Here is a 19,401-nt window from a genome sequence, read left to right as displayed (position 1 = left end):
AAATAATGACTATAGCATTCTCTTCTGTGCACAGGAGCCCTGCAGCTCCAAAGGGAAGGCGGAAAAAGACATGACGGGCCAAGGCGGCAACTGACACTGGCTGATTTGAAGCGTGCAAAGCAGTACCACAAGGACATAGGTGAGGGAGAGTTTTACCACGGCAAGCGTATGCCTTTCAGGCATACTTACCTGACGCGGGAGGTACTGTGATCAAGGAGGCAGTCCTCTCAAGGCGAGGCCCTTTCATTGCACTTGGACTGGGTTGACCCTTGCGATTACCCCAAATGTGGGTAACTCGAGCGTATAATTTCTGGTAGTGGGGACCTGCGTTCGCGCTCGTCCCCGAAAAGCTGATGTAAAATATCTTGCCCTTAACCCCTGACTGACTAATGAATTGATCTTGATTTTGGAGTTGACCGTTAAACAGGGTGAACTGGAACTGGAACTGGAATGAAGAGAGAAGAAGAGCAGCAAGGGAAAAAGAAAGCAAAAAGCCATGGAAAGAAAGAGAGACAGACAGAAGTGGCCTGCGTGTTGGCAGAGAGATTTGGAGGAATAGAAGTGATTGTAAATGAAGGTGAGTTTTTGTGAGGATGTGAGTAGAGCTGTTGTAGATAGATGTGTGTGCTTTCTGCATTATTTTGTTCGTTTGTTTGCGAAAGAAAAGGAGAGGAAACCAAGCGGAGGAGTGACTGACTAACTAACCGACGGATGGACTAAGCAAAGAACGAACGATACATGGGCAAGAAAAGCATTTGTTTTAGAAACGTGAGTACATTGTCAACCATACCTGTGGCAGGCGAGGTTTTGTTGTCATGTATTTCTTATTGCGAGCGAGCGAGAGGAGGGAACGTTCGTTCCAGCGAGCGAGCAAACAAAGAGGCAGACGAGTAAGTAAAAATGTGGAACCTGTTGCCGCTTCGCTTCGTTTCAGTCACTTTGAATCCATCCGCCTCTATTAATCGTGGGAATGTTTTGACATGTCTTGAGGCCTTGAAAGTGCTGTAAAAGTGTGCGTGTTTTCCTATTTGTGATTCGTGGGAGCGTGCGAATGATTCGATGTCACGTACAAATGTGGAATTTGTCACAACAATGTGTTGAGATCTCGAGCGCGCGCCATCGCTCCTTCGTTTGCTCGCTCTCTTGCATTGGGAAATGATTTTGGCCACAAGCTCGGCAAGTTGTGGCAAAATGATTTCTCTCCTCCCTGTTATGTTAGTTTTTCTTTTACTCCTCACTCGTCTACGGGACGCCGTGAGTATCGGAAGCGGTTTACCCGGATAAAACGTTGAGAGAGTAAGCAAAGGAAAAAATGAAGCCTACAACACGGGGTATTCCCAGGCGGTCACCCATCCAAGTACTAACCCCGCCCGACAGGGCTTAACTTCGGTGATCGGACGAGAACCGGTGCTTTCCCTGTGGTATGGTCGTAGACAAGGGAAAACAGCTGAAATTTGGCTGGTTATCGGTTATGTTTGATCTGTACTAGCCCTAATTTGGTTACTCTAACCCTAAACCCCAACATCGTTACCCTAACCCTAACCCCAAAATCGTTACCCTAACCCTAAATTTGGTAGCCTAGACCCTAAGCCAAACGTCATCTCCTAGAGCCCGCGCACATCTTGAGAAGCGTCCATTTGAGGCAATATATCTCACTGGGGGTGGGGTGGGGGGGGGGAGTATAGAGATAAATCAAGTTTGGTAAATATTCTAAAGAACACCATCTTGTTAGTTAAGTGTATGTGGCTGGCGTCTTAAAGTTACAATGAGAAGATTACCAACCGATGAGCCACTGGGTCCGTTTTTGGGACTCGCAAGGGCTTCTGGGGGCTACCTGCTACTATCCACCATATACTGTGGGAAGGATCCCTCTACCACCCCCTTGATTGAGGGTATTGGTGGGTATCGCTTCTCGGCCTTTTGGCTAAGATCAAGTGTAGTATCTGTTCTTATCAGCTTAATATCTGATACGCTGCTCATTGAGTAGCTCATATATTAAACTGATTTTTGGAACTGGGCTGTGGAAAAGAGGCTTGCCTCGTCCCAGCCACGGGTTGCCTCGGTATAGCACTACCTCCGAGTGTGGCCCACTTCCCTTTTGGGGAAGACACATTTAATGAAAGGAAAAATAATGACTATAGCATTCTCTTCTGTGCACAGGAGCCCTGCAGCTCCAAAGGGAAGGCGGAAAAAGACATGACGGGCCAAGGCGGCAACTGACACTGGCTGATTTGAAGCGTGCAAAGCAGTACCACAAGGACATAGGTGAGGGAGAGTTTTACCACGGCAAGCGTATGCCTTTCAGGCATACTTACCTGACGCGGGAGGTACTGTGATCAAGGAGGCAGTCCTCTCAAGGCGAGGCCCTTTCATTGCACTTGGACTGGGTTGACCCTTGCGATTACCCCAAATGTGGGTAACTCGAGCGTATAATTTCTGGTAGTGGGGACCTGCGTTCGCGCTCGTCCCCGAAAAGCTGATGTAAAATATCTTGCCCTTAACCCCTGACTGACTAATGAATTGATCTTGATTTTGGAGTTGACCGTTAAACAGGGTGAACTGGAACTGGAACTGGAATGAAGAGAGAAGAAGAGCAGCAAGGGAAAAAGAAAGCAAAAAGCCATGGAAAGAAAGAGAGACAGACAGAAGTGGCCTGCGTGTTGGCAGAGAGATTTGGAGGAATAGAAGTGATTGTAAATGAAGGTGAGTTTTTGTGAGGATGTGAGTAGAGCTGTTGTAGATAGATGTGTGTGCTTTCTGCATTATTTTGTTCGTTTGTTTGCGAAAGAAAAGGAGAGGAAACCAAGCGGAGGAGTGACTGACTAACTAACCGACGGATGGACTAAGCAAAGAACGAACGATACATGGGCAAGAAAAGCATTTGTTTTAGAAACGTGAGTACATTGTCAACCATACCTGTGGCAGGCGAGGTTTTGTTGTCATGTATTTCTTATTGCGAGCGAGCGAGAGGAGGGAACGTTCGTTCCAGCGAGCGAGCAAACAAAGAGGCAGACGAGTAAGTAAAAATGTGGAACCTGTTGCCGCTTCGCTTCGTTTCAGTCACTTTGAATCCATCCGCCTCTATTAATCGTGGGAATGTTTTGACATGTCTTGAGGCCTTGAAAGTGCTGTAAAAGTGTGCGTGTTTTCCTATTTGTGATTCGTGGGAGCGTGCGAATGATTCGATGTCACGTACAAATGTGGAATTTGTCACAACAATGTGTTGAGATCTCGAGCGCGCGCCATCGCTCCTTCGTTTGCTCGCTCTCTTGCATTGGGAAATGATTTTGGCCACAAGCTCGGCAAGTTGTGGCAAAATGATTTCTCTCCTCCCTGTTATGTTAGTTTTTCTTTTACTCCTCACTCGTCTACGGGACGCCGTGAGTATCGGAAGCGGTTTACCCGGATAAAACGTTGAGAGAGTAAGCAAAGGAAAAAATGAAGCCTACAACACGGGGTATTCCCAGGCGGTCACCCATCCAAGTACTAACCCCGCCCGACAGGGCTTAACTTCGGTGATCGGACGAGAACCGGTGCTTTCCCTGTGGTATGGTCGTAGACAAGGGAAAACAGCTGAAATTTGGCTGGTTATCGGTTATGTTTGATCTGTACTAGCCCTAATTTGGTTACTCTAACCCTAAACCCCAACATCGTTACCCTAACCCTAACCCCAAAATCGTTACCCTAACCCTAAATTTGGTAGCCTAGACCCTAAGCCAAACGTCATCTCCTAGAGCCCGCGCACATCTTGAGAAGCGTCCATTTGAGGCAATATATCTCACTGGGGGTGGGGTGGGGGGGGGGAGTATAGAGATAAATCAAGTTTGGTAAATATTCTAAAGAACACCATCTTGTTAGTTAAGTGTATGTGGCTGGCGTCTTAAAGTTACAATGAGAAGATTACCAACCGATGAGCCACTGGGTCCGTTTTTGGGACTCGCAAGGGCTTCTGGGGGCTACCTGCTACTATCCACCATATACTGTGGGAAGGATCCCTCTACCACCCCCTTGATTGAGGGTATTGGTGGGTATCGCTTCTCGGCCTTTTGGCTAAGATCAAGTGTAGTATCTGTTCTTATCAGCTTAATATCTGATACGCTGCTCATTGAGTAGCTCATATATTAAACTGATTTTTGGAACTGGGCTGTGGAAAAGAGGCTTGCCTCGTCCCAGCCACGGGTTGCCTCGGTATAGCACTACCTCCGAGTGTGGCCCACTTCCCTTTTGGGGAAGACACATTTAATGAAAGGAAAAATAATGACTATAGCATTCTCTTCTGTGCACAGGAGCCCTGCAGCTCCAAAGGGAAGGCGGAAAAAGACATGACGGGCCAAGGCGGCAACTGACACTGGCTGATTTGAAGCGTGCAAAGCAGTACCACAAGGACATAGGTGAGGGAGAGTTTTACCACGGCAAGCGTATGCCTTTCAGGCATACTTACCTGACGCGGGAGGTACTGTGATCAAGGAGGCAGTCCTCTCAAGGCGAGGCCCTTTCATTGCACTTGGACTGGGTTGACCCTTGCGATTACCCCAAATGTGGGTAACTCGAGCGTATAATTTCTGGTAGTGGGGACCTGCGTTCGCGCTCGTCCCCGAAAAGCTGATGTAAAATATCTTGCCCTTAACCCCTGACTGACTAATGAATTGATCTTGATTTTGGAGTTGACCGTTAAACAGGGTGAACTGGAACTGGAACTGGAATGAAGAGAGAAGAAGAGCAGCAAGGGAAAAAGAAAGCAAAAAGCCATGGAAAGAAAGAGAGACAGACAGAAGTGGCCTGCGTGTTGGCAGAGAGATTTGGAGGAATAGAAGTGATTGTAAATGAAGGTGAGTTTTTGTGAGGATGTGAGTAGAGCTGTTGTAGATAGATGTGTGTGCTTTCTGCATTATTTTGTTCGTTTGTTTGCGAAAGAAAAGGAGAGGAAACCAAGCGGAGGAGTGACTGACTAACTAACCGACGGATGGACTAAGCAAAGAACGAACGATACATGGGCAAGAAAAGCATTTGTTTTAGAAACGTGAGTACATTGTCAACCATACCTGTGGCAGGCGAGGTTTTGTTGTCATGTATTTCTTATTGCGAGCGAGCGAGAGGAGGGAACGTTCGTTCCAGCGAGCGAGCAAACAAAGAGGCAGACGAGTAAGTAAAAATGTGGAACCTGTTGCCGCTTCGCTTCGTTTCAGTCACTTTGAATCCATCCGCCTCTATTAATCGTGGGAATGTTTTGACATGTCTTGAGGCCTTGAAAGTGCTGTAAAAGTGTGCGTGTTTTCCTATTTGTGATTCGTGGGAGCGTGCGAATGATTCGATGTCACGTACAAATGTGGAATTTGTCACAACAATGTGTTGAGATCTCGAGCGCGCGCCATCGCTCCTTCGTTTGCTCGCTCTCTTGCATTGGGAAATGATTTTGGCCACAAGCTCGGCAAGTTGTGGCAAAATGATTTCTCTCCTCCCTGTTATGTTAGTTTTTCTTTTACTCCTCACTCGTCTACGGGACGCCGTGAGTATCGGAAGCGGTTTACCCGGATAAAACGTTGAGAGAGTAAGCAAAGGAAAAAATGAAGCCTACAACACGGGGTATTCCCAGGCGGTCACCCATCCAAGTACTAACCCCGCCCGACAGGGCTTAACTTCGGTGATCGGACGAGAACCGGTGCTTTCCCTGTGGTATGGTCGTAGACAAGGGAAAACAGCTGAAATTTGGCTGGTTATCGGTTATGTTTGATCTGTACTAGCCCTAATTTGGTTACTCTAACCCTAAACCCCAACATCGTTACCCTAACCCTAACCCCAAAATCGTTACCCTAACCCTAAATTTGGTAGCCTAGACCCTAAGCCAAACGTCATCTCCTAGAGCCCGCGCACATCTTGAGAAGCGTCCATTTGAGGCAATATATCTCACTGGGGGTGGGGTGGGGGGGGGGAGTATAGAGATAAATCAAGTTTGGTAAATATTCTAAAGAACACCATCTTGTTAGTTAAGTGTATGTGGCTGGCGTCTTAAAGTTACAATGAGAAGATTACCAACCGATGAGCCACTGGGTCCGTTTTTGGGACTCGCAAGGGCTTCTGGGGGCTACCTGCTACTATCCACCATATACTGTGGGAAGGATCCCTCTACCACCCCCTTGATTGAGGGTATTGGTGGGTATCGCTTCTCGGCCTTTTGGCTAAGATCAAGTGTAGTATCTGTTCTTATCAGCTTAATATCTGATACGCTGCTCATTGAGTAGCTCATATATTAAACTGATTTTTGGAACTGGGCTGTGGAAAAGAGGCTTGCCTCGTCCCAGCCACGGGTTGCCTCGGTATAGCACTACCTCCGAGTGTGGCCCACTTCCCTTTTGGGGAAGACACATTTAATGAAAGGAAAAATAATGACTATAGCATTCTCTTCTGTGCACAGGAGCCCTGCAGCTCCAAAGGGAAGGCGGAAAAAGACATGACGGGCCAAGGCGGCAACTGACACTGGCTGATTTGAAGCGTGCAAAGCAGTACCACAAGGACATAGGTGAGGGAGAGTTTTACCACGGCAAGCGTATGCCTTTCAGGCATACTTACCTGACGCGGGAGGTACTGTGATCAAGGAGGCAGTCCTCTCAAGGCGAGGCCCTTTCATTGCACTTGGACTGGGTTGACCCTTGCGATTACCCCAAATGTGGGTAACTCGAGCGTATAATTTCTGGTAGTGGGGACCTGCGTTCGCGCTCGTCCCCGAAAAGCTGATGTAAAATATCTTGCCCTTAACCCCTGACTGACTAATGAATTGATCTTGATTTTGGAGTTGACCGTTAAACAGGGTGAACTGGAACTGGAACTGGAATGAAGAGAGAAGAAGAGCAGCAAGGGAAAAAGAAAGCAAAAAGCCATGGAAAGAAAGAGAGACAGACAGAAGTGGCCTGCGTGTTGGCAGAGAGATTTGGAGGAATAGAAGTGATTGTAAATGAAGGTGAGTTTTTGTGAGGATGTGAGTAGAGCTGTTGTAGATAGATGTGTGTGCTTTCTGCATTATTTTGTTCGTTTGTTTGCGAAAGAAAAGGAGAGGAAACCAAGCGGAGGAGTGACTGACTAACTAACCGACGGATGGACTAAGCAAAGAACGAACGATACATGGGCAAGAAAAGCATTTGTTTTAGAAACGTGAGTACATTGTCAACCATACCTGTGGCAGGCGAGGTTTTGTTGTCATGTATTTCTTATTGCGAGCGAGCGAGAGGAGGGAACGTTCGTTCCAGCGAGCGAGCAAACAAAGAGGCAGACGAGTAAGTAAAAATGTGGAACCTGTTGCCGCTTCGCTTCGTTTCAGTCACTTTGAATCCATCCGCCTCTATTAATCGTGGGAATGTTTTGACATGTCTTGAGGCCTTGAAAGTGCTGTAAAAGTGTGCGTGTTTTCCTATTTGTGATTCGTGGGAGCGTGCGAATGATTCGATGTCACGTACAAATGTGGAATTTGTCACAACAATGTGTTGAGATCTCGAGCGCGCGCCATCGCTCCTTCGTTTGCTCGCTCTCTTGCATTGGGAAATGATTTTGGCCACAAGCTCGGCAAGTTGTGGCAAAATGATTTCTCTCCTCCCTGTTATGTTAGTTTTTCTTTTACTCCTCACTCGTCTACGGGACGCCGTGAGTATCGGAAGCGGTTTACCCGGATAAAACGTTGAGAGAGTAAGCAAAGGAAAAAATGAAGCCTACAACACGGGGTATTCCCAGGCGGTCACCCATCCAAGTACTAACCCCGCCCGACAGGGCTTAACTTCGGTGATCGGACGAGAACCGGTGCTTTCCCTGTGGTATGGTCGTAGACAAGGGAAAACAGCTGAAATTTGGCTGGTTATCGGTTATGTTTGATCTGTACTAGCCCTAATTTGGTTACTCTAACCCTAAACCCCAACATCGTTACCCTAACCCTAACCCCAAAATCGTTACCCTAACCCTAAATTTGGTAGCCTAGACCCTAAGCCAAACGTCATCTCCTAGAGCCCGCGCACATCTTGAGAAGCGTCCATTTGAGGCAATATATCTCACTGGGGGTGGGGTGGGGGGGGGGAGTATAGAGATAAATCAAGTTTGGTAAATATTCTAAAGAACACCATCTTGTTAGTTAAGTGTATGTGGCTGGCGTCTTAAAGTTACAATGAGAAGATTACCAACCGATGAGCCACTGGGTCCGTTTTTGGGACTCGCAAGGGCTTCTGGGGGCTACCTGCTACTATCCACCATATACTGTGGGAAGGATCCCTCTACCACCCCCTTGATTGAGGGTATTGGTGGGTATCGCTTCTCGGCCTTTTGGCTAAGATCAAGTGTAGTATCTGTTCTTATCAGCTTAATATCTGATACGCTGCTCATTGAGTAGCTCATATATTAAACTGATTTTTGGAACTGGGCTGTGGAAAAGAGGCTTGCCTCGTCCCAGCCACGGGTTGCCTCGGTATAGCACTACCTCCGAGTGTGGCCCACTTCCCTTTTGGGGAAGACACATTTAATGAAAGGAAAAATAATGACTATAGCATTCTCTTCTGTGCACAGGAGCCCTGCAGCTCCAAAGGGAAGGCGGAAAAAGACATGACGGGCCAAGGCGGCAACTGACACTGGCTGATTTGAAGCGTGCAAAGCAGTACCACAAGGACATAGGTGAGGGAGAGTTTTACCACGGCAAGCGTATGCCTTTCAGGCATACTTACCTGACGCGGGAGGTACTGTGATCAAGGAGGCAGTCCTCTCAAGGCGAGGCCCTTTCATTGCACTTGGACTGGGTTGACCCTTGCGATTACCCCAAATGTGGGTAACTCGAGCGTATAATTTCTGGTAGTGGGGACCTGCGTTCGCGCTCGTCCCCGAAAAGCTGATGTAAAATATCTTGCCCTTAACCCCTGACTGACTAATGAATTGATCTTGATTTTGGAGTTGACCGTTAAACAGGGTGAACTGGAACTGGAACTGGAATGAAGAGAGAAGAAGAGCAGCAAGGGAAAAAGAAAGCAAAAAGCCATGGAAAGAAAGAGAGACAGACAGAAGTGGCCTGCGTGTTGGCAGAGAGATTTGGAGGAATAGAAGTGATTGTAAATGAAGGTGAGTTTTTGTGAGGATGTGAGTAGAGCTGTTGTAGATAGATGTGTGTGCTTTCTGCATTATTTTGTTCGTTTGTTTGCGAAAGAAAAGGAGAGGAAACCAAGCGGAGGAGTGACTGACTAACTAACCGACGGATGGACTAAGCAAAGAACGAACGATACATGGGCAAGAAAAGCATTTGTTTTAGAAACGTGAGTACATTGTCAACCATACCTGTGGCAGGCGAGGTTTTGTTGTCATGTATTTCTTATTGCGAGCGAGCGAGAGGAGGGAACGTTCGTTCCAGCGAGCGAGCAAACAAAGAGGCAGACGAGTAAGTAAAAATGTGGAACCTGTTGCCGCTTCGCTTCGTTTCAGTCACTTTGAATCCATCCGCCTCTATTAATCGTGGGAATGTTTTGACATGTCTTGAGGCCTTGAAAGTGCTGTAAAAGTGTGCGTGTTTTCCTATTTGTGATTCGTGGGAGCGTGCGAATGATTCGATGTCACGTACAAATGTGGAATTTGTCACAACAATGTGTTGAGATCTCGAGCGCGCGCCATCGCTCCTTCGTTTGCTCGCTCTCTTGCATTGGGAAATGATTTTGGCCACAAGCTCGGCAAGTTGTGGCAAAATGATTTCTCTCCTCCCTGTTATGTTAGTTTTTCTTTTACTCCTCACTCGTCTACGGGACGCCGTGAGTATCGGAAGCGGTTTACCCGGATAAAACGTTGAGAGAGTAAGCAAAGGAAAAAATGAAGCCTACAACACGGGGTATTCCCAGGCGGTCACCCATCCAAGTACTAACCCCGCCCGACAGGGCTTAACTTCGGTGATCGGACGAGAACCGGTGCTTTCCCTGTGGTATGGTCGTAGACAAGGGAAAACAGCTGAAATTTGGCTGGTTATCGGTTATGTTTGATCTGTACTAGCCCTAATTTGGTTACTCTAACCCTAAACCCCAACATCGTTACCCTAACCCTAACCCCAAAATCGTTACCCTAACCCTAAATTTGGTAGCCTAGACCCTAAGCCAAACGTCATCTCCTAGAGCCCGCGCACATCTTGAGAAGCGTCCATTTGAGGCAATATATCTCACTGGGGGTGGGGTGGGGGGGGGGAGTATAGAGATAAATCAAGTTTGGTAAATATTCTAAAGAACACCATCTTGTTAGTTAAGTGTATGTGGCTGGCGTCTTAAAGTTACAATGAGAAGATTACCAACCGATGAGCCACTGGGTCCGTTTTTGGGACTCGCAAGGGCTTCTGGGGGCTACCTGCTACTATCCACCATATACTGTGGGAAGGATCCCTCTACCACCCCCTTGATTGAGGGTATTGGTGGGTATCGCTTCTCGGCCTTTTGGCTAAGATCAAGTGTAGTATCTGTTCTTATCAGCTTAATATCTGATACGCTGCTCATTGAGTAGCTCATATATTAAACTGATTTTTGGAACTGGGCTGTGGAAAAGAGGCTTGCCTCGTCCCAGCCACGGGTTGCCTCGGTATAGCACTACCTCCGAGTGTGGCCCACTTCCCTTTTGGGGAAGACACATTTAATGAAAGGAAAAATAATGACTATAGCATTCTCTTCTGTGCACAGGAGCCCTGCAGCTCCAAAGGGAAGGCGGAAAAAGACATGACGGGCCAAGGCGGCAACTGACACTGGCTGATTTGAAGCGTGCAAAGCAGTACCACAAGGACATAGGTGAGGGAGAGTTTTACCACGGCAAGCGTATGCCTTTCAGGCATACTTACCTGACGCGGGAGGTACTGTGATCAAGGAGGCAGTCCTCTCAAGGCGAGGCCCTTTCATTGCACTTGGACTGGGTTGACCCTTGCGATTACCCCAAATGTGGGTAACTCGAGCGTATAATTTCTGGTAGTGGGGACCTGCGTTCGCGCTCGTCCCCGAAAAGCTGATGTAAAATATCTTGCCCTTAACCCCTGACTGACTAATGAATTGATCTTGATTTTGGAGTTGACCGTTAAACAGGGTGAACTGGAACTGGAACTGGAATGAAGAGAGAAGAAGAGCAGCAAGGGAAAAAGAAAGCAAAAAGCCATGGAAAGAAAGAGAGACAGACAGAAGTGGCCTGCGTGTTGGCAGAGAGATTTGGAGGAATAGAAGTGATTGTAAATGAAGGTGAGTTTTTGTGAGGATGTGAGTAGAGCTGTTGTAGATAGATGTGTGTGCTTTCTGCATTATTTTGTTCGTTTGTTTGCGAAAGAAAAGGAGAGGAAACCAAGCGGAGGAGTGACTGACTAACTAACCGACGGATGGACTAAGCAAAGAACGAACGATACATGGGCAAGAAAAGCATTTGTTTTAGAAACGTGAGTACATTGTCAACCATACCTGTGGCAGGCGAGGTTTTGTTGTCATGTATTTCTTATTGCGAGCGAGCGAGAGGAGGGAACGTTCGTTCCAGCGAGCGAGCAAACAAAGAGGCAGACGAGTAAGTAAAAATGTGGAACCTGTTGCCGCTTCGCTTCGTTTCAGTCACTTTGAATCCATCCGCCTCTATTAATCGTGGGAATGTTTTGACATGTCTTGAGGCCTTGAAAGTGCTGTAAAAGTGTGCGTGTTTTCCTATTTGTGATTCGTGGGAGCGTGCGAATGATTCGATGTCACGTACAAATGTGGAATTTGTCACAACAATGTGTTGAGATCTCGAGCGCGCGCCATCGCTCCTTCGTTTGCTCGCTCTCTTGCATTGGGAAATGATTTTGGCCACAAGCTCGGCAAGTTGTGGCAAAATGATTTCTCTCCTCCCTGTTATGTTAGTTTTTCTTTTACTCCTCACTCGTCTACGGGACGCCGTGAGTATCGGAAGCGGTTTACCCGGATAAAACGTTGAGAGAGTAAGCAAAGGAAAAAATGAAGCCTACAACACGGGGTATTCCCAGGCGGTCACCCATCCAAGTACTAACCCCGCCCGACAGGGCTTAACTTCGGTGATCGGACGAGAACCGGTGCTTTCCCTGTGGTATGGTCGTAGACAAGGGGAAAACAGCTGAAATTTGGCTGGTTATCGGTTATGTTTGATCTGTACTAGCCCTAATTTGGTTACTCTAACCCTAAACCCCAACATCGTTACCCTAACCCTAACCCCAAAATCGTTACCCTAACCCTAAATTTGGTAGCCTAGACCCTAAGCCAAACGTCATCTCCTAGAGCCCGCGCACATCTTGAGAAGCGTCCATTTGAGGCAATATATCTCACTGGGGGTGGGGTGGGGGGGGGGAGTATAGAGATAAATCAAGTTTGGTAAATATTCTAAAGAACACCATCTTGTTAGTTAAGTGTATGTGGCTGGCGTCTTAAAGTTACAATGAGAAGATTACCAACCGATGAGCCACTGGGTCCGTTTTTGGGACTCGCAAGGGCTTCTGGGGGCTACCTGCTACTATCCACCATATACTGTGGGAAGGATCCCTCTACCACCCCCTTGATTGAGGGTATTGGTGGGTATCGCTTCTCGGCCTTTTGGCTAAGATCAAGTGTAGTATCTGTTCTTATCAGCTTAATATCTGATACGCTGCTCATTGAGTAGCTCATATATTAAACTGATTTTTGGAACTGGGCTGTGGAAAAGAGGCTTGCCTCGTCCCAGCCACGGGTTGCCTCGGTATAGCACTACCTCCGAGTGTGGCCCACTTCCCTTTTGGGGAAGACACATTTAATGAAAGGAAAAATAATGACTATAGCATTCTCTTCTGTGCACAGGAGCCCTGCAGCTCCAAAGGGAAGGCGGAAAAAGACATGACGGGCCAAGGCGGCAACTGACACTGGCTGATTTGAAGCGTGCAAAGCAGTACCACAAGGACATAGGTGAGGGAGAGTTTTACCACGGCAAGCGTATGCCTTTCAGGCATACTTACCTGACGCGGGAGGTACTGTGATCAAGGAGGCAGTCCTCTCAAGGCGAGGCCCTTTCATTGCACTTGGACTGGGTTGACCCTTGCGATTACCCCAAATGTGGGTAACTCGAGCGTATAATTTCTGGTAGTGGGGACCTGCGTTCGCGCTCGTCCCCGAAAAGCTGATGTAAAATATCTTGCCCTTAACCCCTGACTGACTAATGAATTGATCTTGATTTTGGAGTTGACCGTTAAACAGGGTGAACTGGAACTGGAACTGGAATGAAGAGAGAAGAAGAGCAGCAAGGGAAAAAGAAAGCAAAAAGCCATGGAAAGAAAGAGAGACAGACAGAAGTGGCCTGCGTGTTGGCAGAGAGATTTGGAGGAATAGAAGTGATTGTAAATGAAGGTGAGTTTTTGTGAGGATGTGAGTAGAGCTGTTGTAGATAGATGTGTGTGCTTTCTGCATTATTTTGTTCGTTTGTTTGCGAAAGAAAAGGAGAGGAAACCAAGCGGAGGAGTGACTGACTAACTAACCGACGGATGGACTAAGCAAAGAACGAACGATACATGGGCAAGAAAAGCATTTGTTTTAGAAACGTGAGTACATTGTCAACCATACCTGTGGCAGGCGAGGTTTTGTTGTCATGTATTTCTTATTGCGAGCGAGCGAGAGGAGGGAACGTTCGTTCCAGCGAGCGAGCAAACAAAGAGGCAGACGAGTAAGTAAAAATGTGGAACCTGTTGCCGCTTCGCTTCGTTTCAGTCACTTTGAATCCATCCGCCTCTATTAATCGTGGGAATGTTTTGACATGTCTTGAGGCCTTGAAAGTGCTGTAAAAGTGTGCGTGTTTTCCTATTTGTGATTCGTGGGAGCGTGCGAATGATTCGATGTCACGTACAAATGTGGAATTTGTCACAACAATGTGTTGAGATCTCGAGCGCGCGCCATCGCTCCTTCGTTTGCTCGCTCTCTTGCATTGGGAAATGATTTTGGCCACAAGCTCGGCAAGTTGTGGCAAAATGATTTCTCTCCTCCCTGTTATGTTAGTTTTTCTTTTACTCCTCACTCGTCTACGGGACGCCGTGAGTATCGGAAGCGGTTTACCCGGATAAAACGTTGAGAGAGTAAGCAAAGGAAAAAATGAAGCCTACAACACGGGGTATTCCCAGGCGGTCACCCATCCAAGTACTAACCCCGCCCGACAGGGCTTAACTTCGGTGATCGGACGAGAACCGGTGCTTTCCCTGTGGTATGGTCGTAGACAAGGGAAAACAGCTGAAATTTGGCTGGTTATCGGTTATGTTTGATCTGTACTAGCCCTAATTTGGTTACTCTAACCCTAAACCCCAACATCGTTACCCTAACCCTAACCCCAAAATCGTTACCCTAACCCTAAATTTGGTAGCCTAGACCCTAAGCCAAACGTCATCTCCTAGAGCCCGCGCACATCTTGAGAAGCGTCCATTTGAGGCAATATATCTCACTGGGGGTGGGGTGGGGGGGGGGAGTATAGAGATAAATCAAGTTTGGTAAATATTCTAAAGAACACCATCTTGTTAGTTAAGTGTATGTGGCTGGCGTCTTAAAGTTACAATGAGAAGATTACCAACCGATGAGCCACTGGGTCCGTTTTTGGGACTCGCAAGGGCTTCTGGGGGCTACCTGCTACTATCCACCATATACTGTGGGAAGGATCCCTCTACCACCCCCTTGATTGAGGGTATTGGTGGGTATCGCTTCTCGGCCTTTTGGCTAAGATCAAGTGTAGTATCTGTTCTTATCAGCTTAATATCTGATACGCTGCTCATTGAGTAGCTCATATATTAAACTGATTTTTGGAACTGGGCTGTGGAAAAGAGGCTTGCCTCGTCCCAGCCACGGGTTGCCTCGGTATAGCACTACCTCCGAGTGTGGCCCACTTCCCTTTTGGGGAAGACACATTTAATGAAAGGAAAAATAATGACTATAGCATTCTCTTCTGTGCACAGGAGCCCTGCAGCTCCAAAGGGAAGGCGGAAAAAGACATGACGGGCCAAGGCGGCAACTGACACTGGCTGATTTGAAGCGTGCAAAGCAGTACCACAAGGACATAGGTGAGGGAGAGTTTTACCACGGCAAGCGTATGCCTTTCAGGCATACTTACCTGACGCGGGAGGTACTGTGATCAAGGAGGCAGTCCTCTCAAGGCGAGGCCCTTTCATTGCACTTGGACTGGGTTGACCCTTGCGATTACCCCAAATGTGGGTAACTCGAGCGTATAATTTCTGGTAGTGGGGACCTGCGTTCGCGCTCGTCCCCGAAAAGCTGATGTAAAATATCTTGCCCTTAACCCCTGACTGACTAATGAATTGATCTTGATTTTGGAGTTGACCGTTAAACAGGGTGAACTGGAACTGGAACTGGAATGAAGAGAGAAGAAGAGCAGCAAGGGAAAAAGAAAGCAAAAAGCCATGGAAAGAAAGAGAGACAGACAGAAGTGGCCTGCGTGTTGGCAGAGAGATTTGGAGGAATAGAAGTGATTGTAAATGAAGGTGAGTTTTTGTGAGGATGTGAGTAGAGCTGTTGTAGATAGATGTGTGTGCTTTCTGCATTATTTTGTTCGTTTGTTTGCGAAAGAAAAGGAGAGGAAACCAAGCGGAGGAGTGACTGACTAACTAACCGACGGATGGACTAAGCAAAGAACGAACGATACATGGGCAAGAAAAGCATTTGTTTTAGAAACGTGAGTACATTGTCAACCATACCTGTGGCAGGCGAGGTTTTGTTGTCATGTATTTCTTATTGCGAGCGAGCGAGAGGAGGGAACGTTCGTTCCAGCGAGCGAGCAAACAAAGAGGCAGACGAGTAAGTAAAAATGTGGAACCTGTTGCCGCTTCGCTTCGTTTCAGTCACTTTGAATCCATCCGCCTCTATTAATCGTGGGAATGTTTTGACATGTCTTGAGGCCTTGAAAGTGCTGTAAAAGTGTGCGTGTTTTCCTATTTGTGATTCGTGGGAGCGTGCGAATGATTCGATGTCACGTACAAATGTGGAATTTGTCACAACAATGTGTTGAGATCTCGAGCGCGCGCCATCGCTCCTTCGTTTGCTCGCTCTCTTGCATTGGGAAATGATTTTGGCCACAAGCTCGGCAAGTTGTGGCAAAATGATTTCTCTCCTCCCTGTTATGTTAGTTTTTCTTTTACTCCTCACTCGTCTACGGGACGCCGTGAGTATCGGAAGCGGTTTACCCGGATAAAACGTTGAGAGAGTAAGCAAAGGAAAAAATGAAGCCTACAACACGGGGTATTCCCAGGCGGTCACCCATCCAAGTACTAACCCCGCCCGACAGGGCTTAACTTCGGTGATCGGACGAGAACCGGTGCTTTCCCTGTGGTATGGTCGTAGACAAGGGAAAACAGCTGAAATTTGGCTGGTTATCGGTTATGTTTGATCTGTACTAGCCCTAATTTGGTTACTCTAACCCTAAACCCCAACATCGTTACCCTAACCCTAACCCCAAAATCGTTACCCTAACCCTAAATTTGGTAGCCTAGACCCTAAGCCAAACGTCATCTCCTAGAGCCCGCGCACATCTTGAGAAGCGTCCATTTGAGGCAATATATCTCACTGGGGGTGGGGTGGGGGGGGGGAGTATAGAGATAAATCAAGTTTGGTAAATATTCTAAAGAACACCATCTTGTTAGTTAAGTGTATGTGGCTGGCGTCTTAAAGTTACAATGAGAAGATTACCAACCGATGAGCCACTGGGTCCGTTTTTGGGACTCGCAAGGGCTTCTGGGGGCTACCTGCTACTATCCACCATATACTGTGGGAAGGATCCCTCTACCACCCCCTTGATTGAGGGTATTGGTGGGTATCGCTTCTCGGCCTTTTGGCTAAGATCAAGTGTAGTATCTGTTCTTATCAGCTTAATATCTGATACGCTGCTCATTGAGTAGCTCATATATTAAACTGATTTTTGGAACTGGGCTGTGGAAAAGAGGCTTGCCTCGTCCCAGCCACGGGTTGCCTCGGTATAGCACTACCTCCGAGTGTGGCCCACTTCCCTTTTGGGGAAGACACATTTAATGAAAGGAAAAATAATGACTATAGCATTCTCTTCTGTGCACAGGAGCCCTGCAGCTCCAAAGGGAAGGCGGAAAAAGACATGACGGGCCAAGGCGGCAACTGACACTGGCTGATTTGAAGCGTGCAAAGCAGTACCACAAGGACATAGGTGAGGGAGAGTTTTACCACGGCAAGCGTATGCCTTTCAGGCATACTTACCTGACGCGGGAGGTACTGTGATCAAGGAGGCAGTCCTCTCAAGGCGAGGCCCTTTCATTGCACTTGGACTGGGTTGACCCTTGCGATTACCCCAAATGTGGGTAACTCGAGCGTATAATTTCTGGTAGTGGGGACCTGCGTTCGCGCTCGTCCCCGAAAAGCTGATGTAAAATATCTTGCCCTTAACCCCTGACTGACTAATGAATTGATCTTGATTTTGGAGTTGACCGTTAAACAGGGTGAACTGGAACTGGAACTGGAATGAAGAGAGAAGAAGAGCAGCAAGGGAAAAAGAAAGCAAAAAGCCATGGAAAGAAAGAGAGACAGACAGAAGTGGCCTGCGTGTTGGCAGAGAGATTTGGAGGAATAGAAGTGATTGTAAATGAAGGTGAGTTTTTGTGAGGATGTGAGTAGAGCTGTTGTAGATAGATGTGTGTGCTTTCTGCATTATTTTGTTCGTTTGTTTGCGAAAGAAAAGGAGAGGAAACCAAGCGGAGGAGTGACTGACTAACTAACCGACGGATGGACTAAGCAAAGAACGAACGATACATGGGCAAGAAAAGCATTTGTTTTAGAAACGTGAGTACATTGTCAACCATACCTGTGGCAGGCGAGGTTTTGTTGTCATGTATTTCTTATTGCGAGCGAGCGAGAGGAGGGAACGTTCGTTCCAGCGAGCGAGCAAACAAAGAGGCAGACGAGTAAGTAAAAATGTGGAACCTGTTGCCGCTTCGCTTCGTTTCAGTCACTTTGAATCCATCCGCCTCTATTAATCGTGGGAATGTTTTGACATGTCTTGAGGCCTTGAAAGTGCTGTAAAAGTGTGCGTGTTTTCCTATTTGTGATTCGTGGGAGCGTGCGAATGATTCGATGTCACGTACAAATGTGGAATTTGTCACAACAATGTGTTGAGATCTCGAGCGCGCGCCATCGCTCCTTCGTTTGCTCGCTCTCTTGCATTGGGAAATGATTTTGGCCACAAGCTCGGCAAGTTGTGGCAAAATGATTTCTCTCCTCCCTGTTATGTTAGTTTTTCTTTTACTCCTCACTCGTCTACGGGACGCCGTGAGTATCGGAAGCGGTTTACCCGGATAAAACGTTGAGAGAGTAAGCAAAGGAAAAAATGAAGCCTACAACACGGGGTATTCCCAGGCGGTCACCCATCCAAGTACTAACCCCGCCCGACAGGGCTTAACTTCGGTGATCGGACGAGAACCGGTGCTTTCCCTGTGGTATGGTCGTAGACAAGGAAAACAGCTGAAATTTGGCTGGTTATCGGTTATGTTTGATCTGTACTAGCCCTAATTTGGTTACTCTAACCCTAAACCCCAACATCGTTACCCTAACCCTAACCCCAAAATCGTTACCCTAACCCTAAATTTGGTAGCCTAGACCCTAAGCCAAACGTCATCTCCTAGAGCCCGCGCACATCTTGAGAAGCGTCCATTTGAGGCAATATATCTCACTGGGGGTGGGGTGGGGGGGGGGAGTATAGAGATAAATCAAGTTTGGTAAATATTCTAAAGAACACCATCTTGTTAGTTAAGTGTATGTGGCTGGCGTCTTAAAGTTACAATGAGAAGATTACCAACCGATGAGCCACTGGGTCCGTTTTTGGGACTCGCAAGGGCTTCTGGGGGCTACCTGCTACTATCCACCATATACTGTGGGAAGGATCCCTCTACCACCCCCTTGATTGAGGGTATTGGTGGGTATCGCTTCTCGGCCTTTTGGCTAAGATCAAGTGTAGTATCTGTTCTTATCAGCTTAATATCTGATACGCTGCTCATTGAGTAGCTCATATATTAAACTGATTTTTGGAACTGGGCTGTGGAAAAGAGGCTTGCCTCGTCCCAGCCACGGGTTGCCTCGGTATAGCACTACCTCCGAGTGTGGCCCACTTCCCTTTTGGGGAAGACACATTTAATGAAAGGAAAAATAATGACTATAGCATTCTCTTCTGTGCACAGGAGCCCTGCAGCTCCAAAGGGAAGGCGGAAAAAGACATGACGGGCCAAGGCGGCAACTGACACTGGCTGATTTGAAGCGTGCAAAGCAGTACCACAAGGACATAGGTGAGGGAGAGTTTTACCACGGCAAGCGTATGCCTTTCAGGCATACTTACCTGACGCGGGAGGTACTGTGATCAAGGAGGCAGTCCTCTCAAGGCGAGGCCCTTTCATTGCACTTGGACTGGGTTGAC

General features: G+C 47.3%; 27 non-coding genes across 27 annotated transcripts; 18 read left to right on the top strand and 9 right to left on the bottom strand.

Annotated features, from left to right (window-relative positions):
* Positions 1 to 181: 181 nt before the first annotated feature.
* On the top strand, positions 182 to 345 carry LOC148738751 (U1 spliceosomal RNA). The gene has a single exon (XR_015997762.1). It is a non-coding gene; the product is annotated as a U1 spliceosomal RNA (small nuclear RNA).
* Positions 346 to 1,316: 971 nt separating this feature from the next.
* Positions 1,317 to 1,435, bottom strand: LOC148738750 (5S ribosomal RNA). Its single transcript, XR_015998061.1, has one exon. It is a non-coding gene; the product is annotated as a 5S ribosomal RNA (ribosomal RNA).
* Positions 1,436 to 1,904: 469 nt separating this feature from the next.
* On the top strand, positions 1,905 to 2,096 carry LOC148738749 (U2 spliceosomal RNA). Its single transcript, XR_015997560.1, has one exon. It is a non-coding gene; the product is annotated as a U2 spliceosomal RNA (small nuclear RNA).
* Positions 2,097 to 2,307: 211 nt separating this feature from the next.
* On the top strand, positions 2,308 to 2,471 carry LOC148738748 (U1 spliceosomal RNA). The gene has a single exon (XR_015997761.1). It is a non-coding gene; the product is annotated as a U1 spliceosomal RNA (small nuclear RNA).
* A 971-nt stretch (positions 2,472 to 3,442) lies between these two features.
* LOC148738747 (5S ribosomal RNA) lies at positions 3,443 to 3,561 on the bottom strand. The gene has a single exon (XR_015998059.1). It is a non-coding gene; the product is annotated as a 5S ribosomal RNA (ribosomal RNA).
* A 469-nt stretch (positions 3,562 to 4,030) lies between these two features.
* LOC148738746 (U2 spliceosomal RNA) lies at positions 4,031 to 4,222 on the top strand. Its single transcript, XR_015997559.1, has one exon. It is a non-coding gene; the product is annotated as a U2 spliceosomal RNA (small nuclear RNA).
* A 211-nt stretch (positions 4,223 to 4,433) lies between these two features.
* LOC148738745 (U1 spliceosomal RNA) lies at positions 4,434 to 4,597 on the top strand. The gene has a single exon (XR_015997760.1). It is a non-coding gene; the product is annotated as a U1 spliceosomal RNA (small nuclear RNA).
* Positions 4,598 to 5,568: 971 nt separating this feature from the next.
* Positions 5,569 to 5,687, bottom strand: LOC148738744 (5S ribosomal RNA). Its single transcript, XR_015998058.1, has one exon. It is a non-coding gene; the product is annotated as a 5S ribosomal RNA (ribosomal RNA).
* Positions 5,688 to 6,156: 469 nt separating this feature from the next.
* On the top strand, positions 6,157 to 6,348 carry LOC148738743 (U2 spliceosomal RNA). Its single transcript, XR_015997557.1, has one exon. It is a non-coding gene; the product is annotated as a U2 spliceosomal RNA (small nuclear RNA).
* Positions 6,349 to 6,559: 211 nt separating this feature from the next.
* LOC148738742 (U1 spliceosomal RNA) lies at positions 6,560 to 6,723 on the top strand. Its single transcript, XR_015997759.1, has one exon. It is a non-coding gene; the product is annotated as a U1 spliceosomal RNA (small nuclear RNA).
* A 971-nt stretch (positions 6,724 to 7,694) lies between these two features.
* Positions 7,695 to 7,813, bottom strand: LOC148738741 (5S ribosomal RNA). Its single transcript, XR_015998057.1, has one exon. It is a non-coding gene; the product is annotated as a 5S ribosomal RNA (ribosomal RNA).
* Positions 7,814 to 8,282: 469 nt separating this feature from the next.
* LOC148738740 (U2 spliceosomal RNA) lies at positions 8,283 to 8,474 on the top strand. The gene has a single exon (XR_015997556.1). It is a non-coding gene; the product is annotated as a U2 spliceosomal RNA (small nuclear RNA).
* A 211-nt stretch (positions 8,475 to 8,685) lies between these two features.
* LOC148738739 (U1 spliceosomal RNA) lies at positions 8,686 to 8,849 on the top strand. The gene has a single exon (XR_015997757.1). It is a non-coding gene; the product is annotated as a U1 spliceosomal RNA (small nuclear RNA).
* Positions 8,850 to 9,820: 971 nt separating this feature from the next.
* On the bottom strand, positions 9,821 to 9,939 carry LOC148738738 (5S ribosomal RNA). Its single transcript, XR_015998056.1, has one exon. It is a non-coding gene; the product is annotated as a 5S ribosomal RNA (ribosomal RNA).
* A 469-nt stretch (positions 9,940 to 10,408) lies between these two features.
* LOC148738737 (U2 spliceosomal RNA) lies at positions 10,409 to 10,600 on the top strand. Its single transcript, XR_015997555.1, has one exon. It is a non-coding gene; the product is annotated as a U2 spliceosomal RNA (small nuclear RNA).
* Positions 10,601 to 10,811: 211 nt separating this feature from the next.
* LOC148738736 (U1 spliceosomal RNA) lies at positions 10,812 to 10,975 on the top strand. Its single transcript, XR_015997756.1, has one exon. It is a non-coding gene; the product is annotated as a U1 spliceosomal RNA (small nuclear RNA).
* Positions 10,976 to 11,946: 971 nt separating this feature from the next.
* LOC148738735 (5S ribosomal RNA) lies at positions 11,947 to 12,065 on the bottom strand. The gene has a single exon (XR_015998055.1). It is a non-coding gene; the product is annotated as a 5S ribosomal RNA (ribosomal RNA).
* Positions 12,066 to 12,535: 470 nt separating this feature from the next.
* Positions 12,536 to 12,727, top strand: LOC148738734 (U2 spliceosomal RNA). The gene has a single exon (XR_015997554.1). It is a non-coding gene; the product is annotated as a U2 spliceosomal RNA (small nuclear RNA).
* Positions 12,728 to 12,938: 211 nt separating this feature from the next.
* On the top strand, positions 12,939 to 13,102 carry LOC148738733 (U1 spliceosomal RNA). Its single transcript, XR_015997755.1, has one exon. It is a non-coding gene; the product is annotated as a U1 spliceosomal RNA (small nuclear RNA).
* Positions 13,103 to 14,073: 971 nt separating this feature from the next.
* LOC148738732 (5S ribosomal RNA) lies at positions 14,074 to 14,192 on the bottom strand. Its single transcript, XR_015998053.1, has one exon. It is a non-coding gene; the product is annotated as a 5S ribosomal RNA (ribosomal RNA).
* Positions 14,193 to 14,661: 469 nt separating this feature from the next.
* On the top strand, positions 14,662 to 14,853 carry LOC148738731 (U2 spliceosomal RNA). Its single transcript, XR_015997553.1, has one exon. It is a non-coding gene; the product is annotated as a U2 spliceosomal RNA (small nuclear RNA).
* A 211-nt stretch (positions 14,854 to 15,064) lies between these two features.
* Positions 15,065 to 15,228, top strand: LOC148738730 (U1 spliceosomal RNA). Its single transcript, XR_015997754.1, has one exon. It is a non-coding gene; the product is annotated as a U1 spliceosomal RNA (small nuclear RNA).
* A 971-nt stretch (positions 15,229 to 16,199) lies between these two features.
* Positions 16,200 to 16,318, bottom strand: LOC148738729 (5S ribosomal RNA). Its single transcript, XR_015998052.1, has one exon. It is a non-coding gene; the product is annotated as a 5S ribosomal RNA (ribosomal RNA).
* Positions 16,319 to 16,787: 469 nt separating this feature from the next.
* On the top strand, positions 16,788 to 16,979 carry LOC148738728 (U2 spliceosomal RNA). The gene has a single exon (XR_015997552.1). It is a non-coding gene; the product is annotated as a U2 spliceosomal RNA (small nuclear RNA).
* A 211-nt stretch (positions 16,980 to 17,190) lies between these two features.
* LOC148738727 (U1 spliceosomal RNA) lies at positions 17,191 to 17,354 on the top strand. The gene has a single exon (XR_015997753.1). It is a non-coding gene; the product is annotated as a U1 spliceosomal RNA (small nuclear RNA).
* A 971-nt stretch (positions 17,355 to 18,325) lies between these two features.
* LOC148738726 (5S ribosomal RNA) lies at positions 18,326 to 18,444 on the bottom strand. Its single transcript, XR_015998051.1, has one exon. It is a non-coding gene; the product is annotated as a 5S ribosomal RNA (ribosomal RNA).
* A 468-nt stretch (positions 18,445 to 18,912) lies between these two features.
* On the top strand, positions 18,913 to 19,104 carry LOC148738725 (U2 spliceosomal RNA). Its single transcript, XR_015997551.1, has one exon. It is a non-coding gene; the product is annotated as a U2 spliceosomal RNA (small nuclear RNA).
* Positions 19,105 to 19,401: the final 297 nt, after the last annotated feature.

Source organism: Stylophora pistillata, chromosome 2, assembly GCF_964205215.1.
Source record: "Stylophora pistillata chromosome 2, jaStyPist1.2, whole genome shotgun sequence".
NCBI classification, from domain to species: Eukaryota; Metazoa; Cnidaria; class Anthozoa; order Scleractinia; family Pocilloporidae; genus Stylophora; species Stylophora pistillata.
This window is presented reverse-complemented; position numbering and strand designations above follow the sequence as displayed.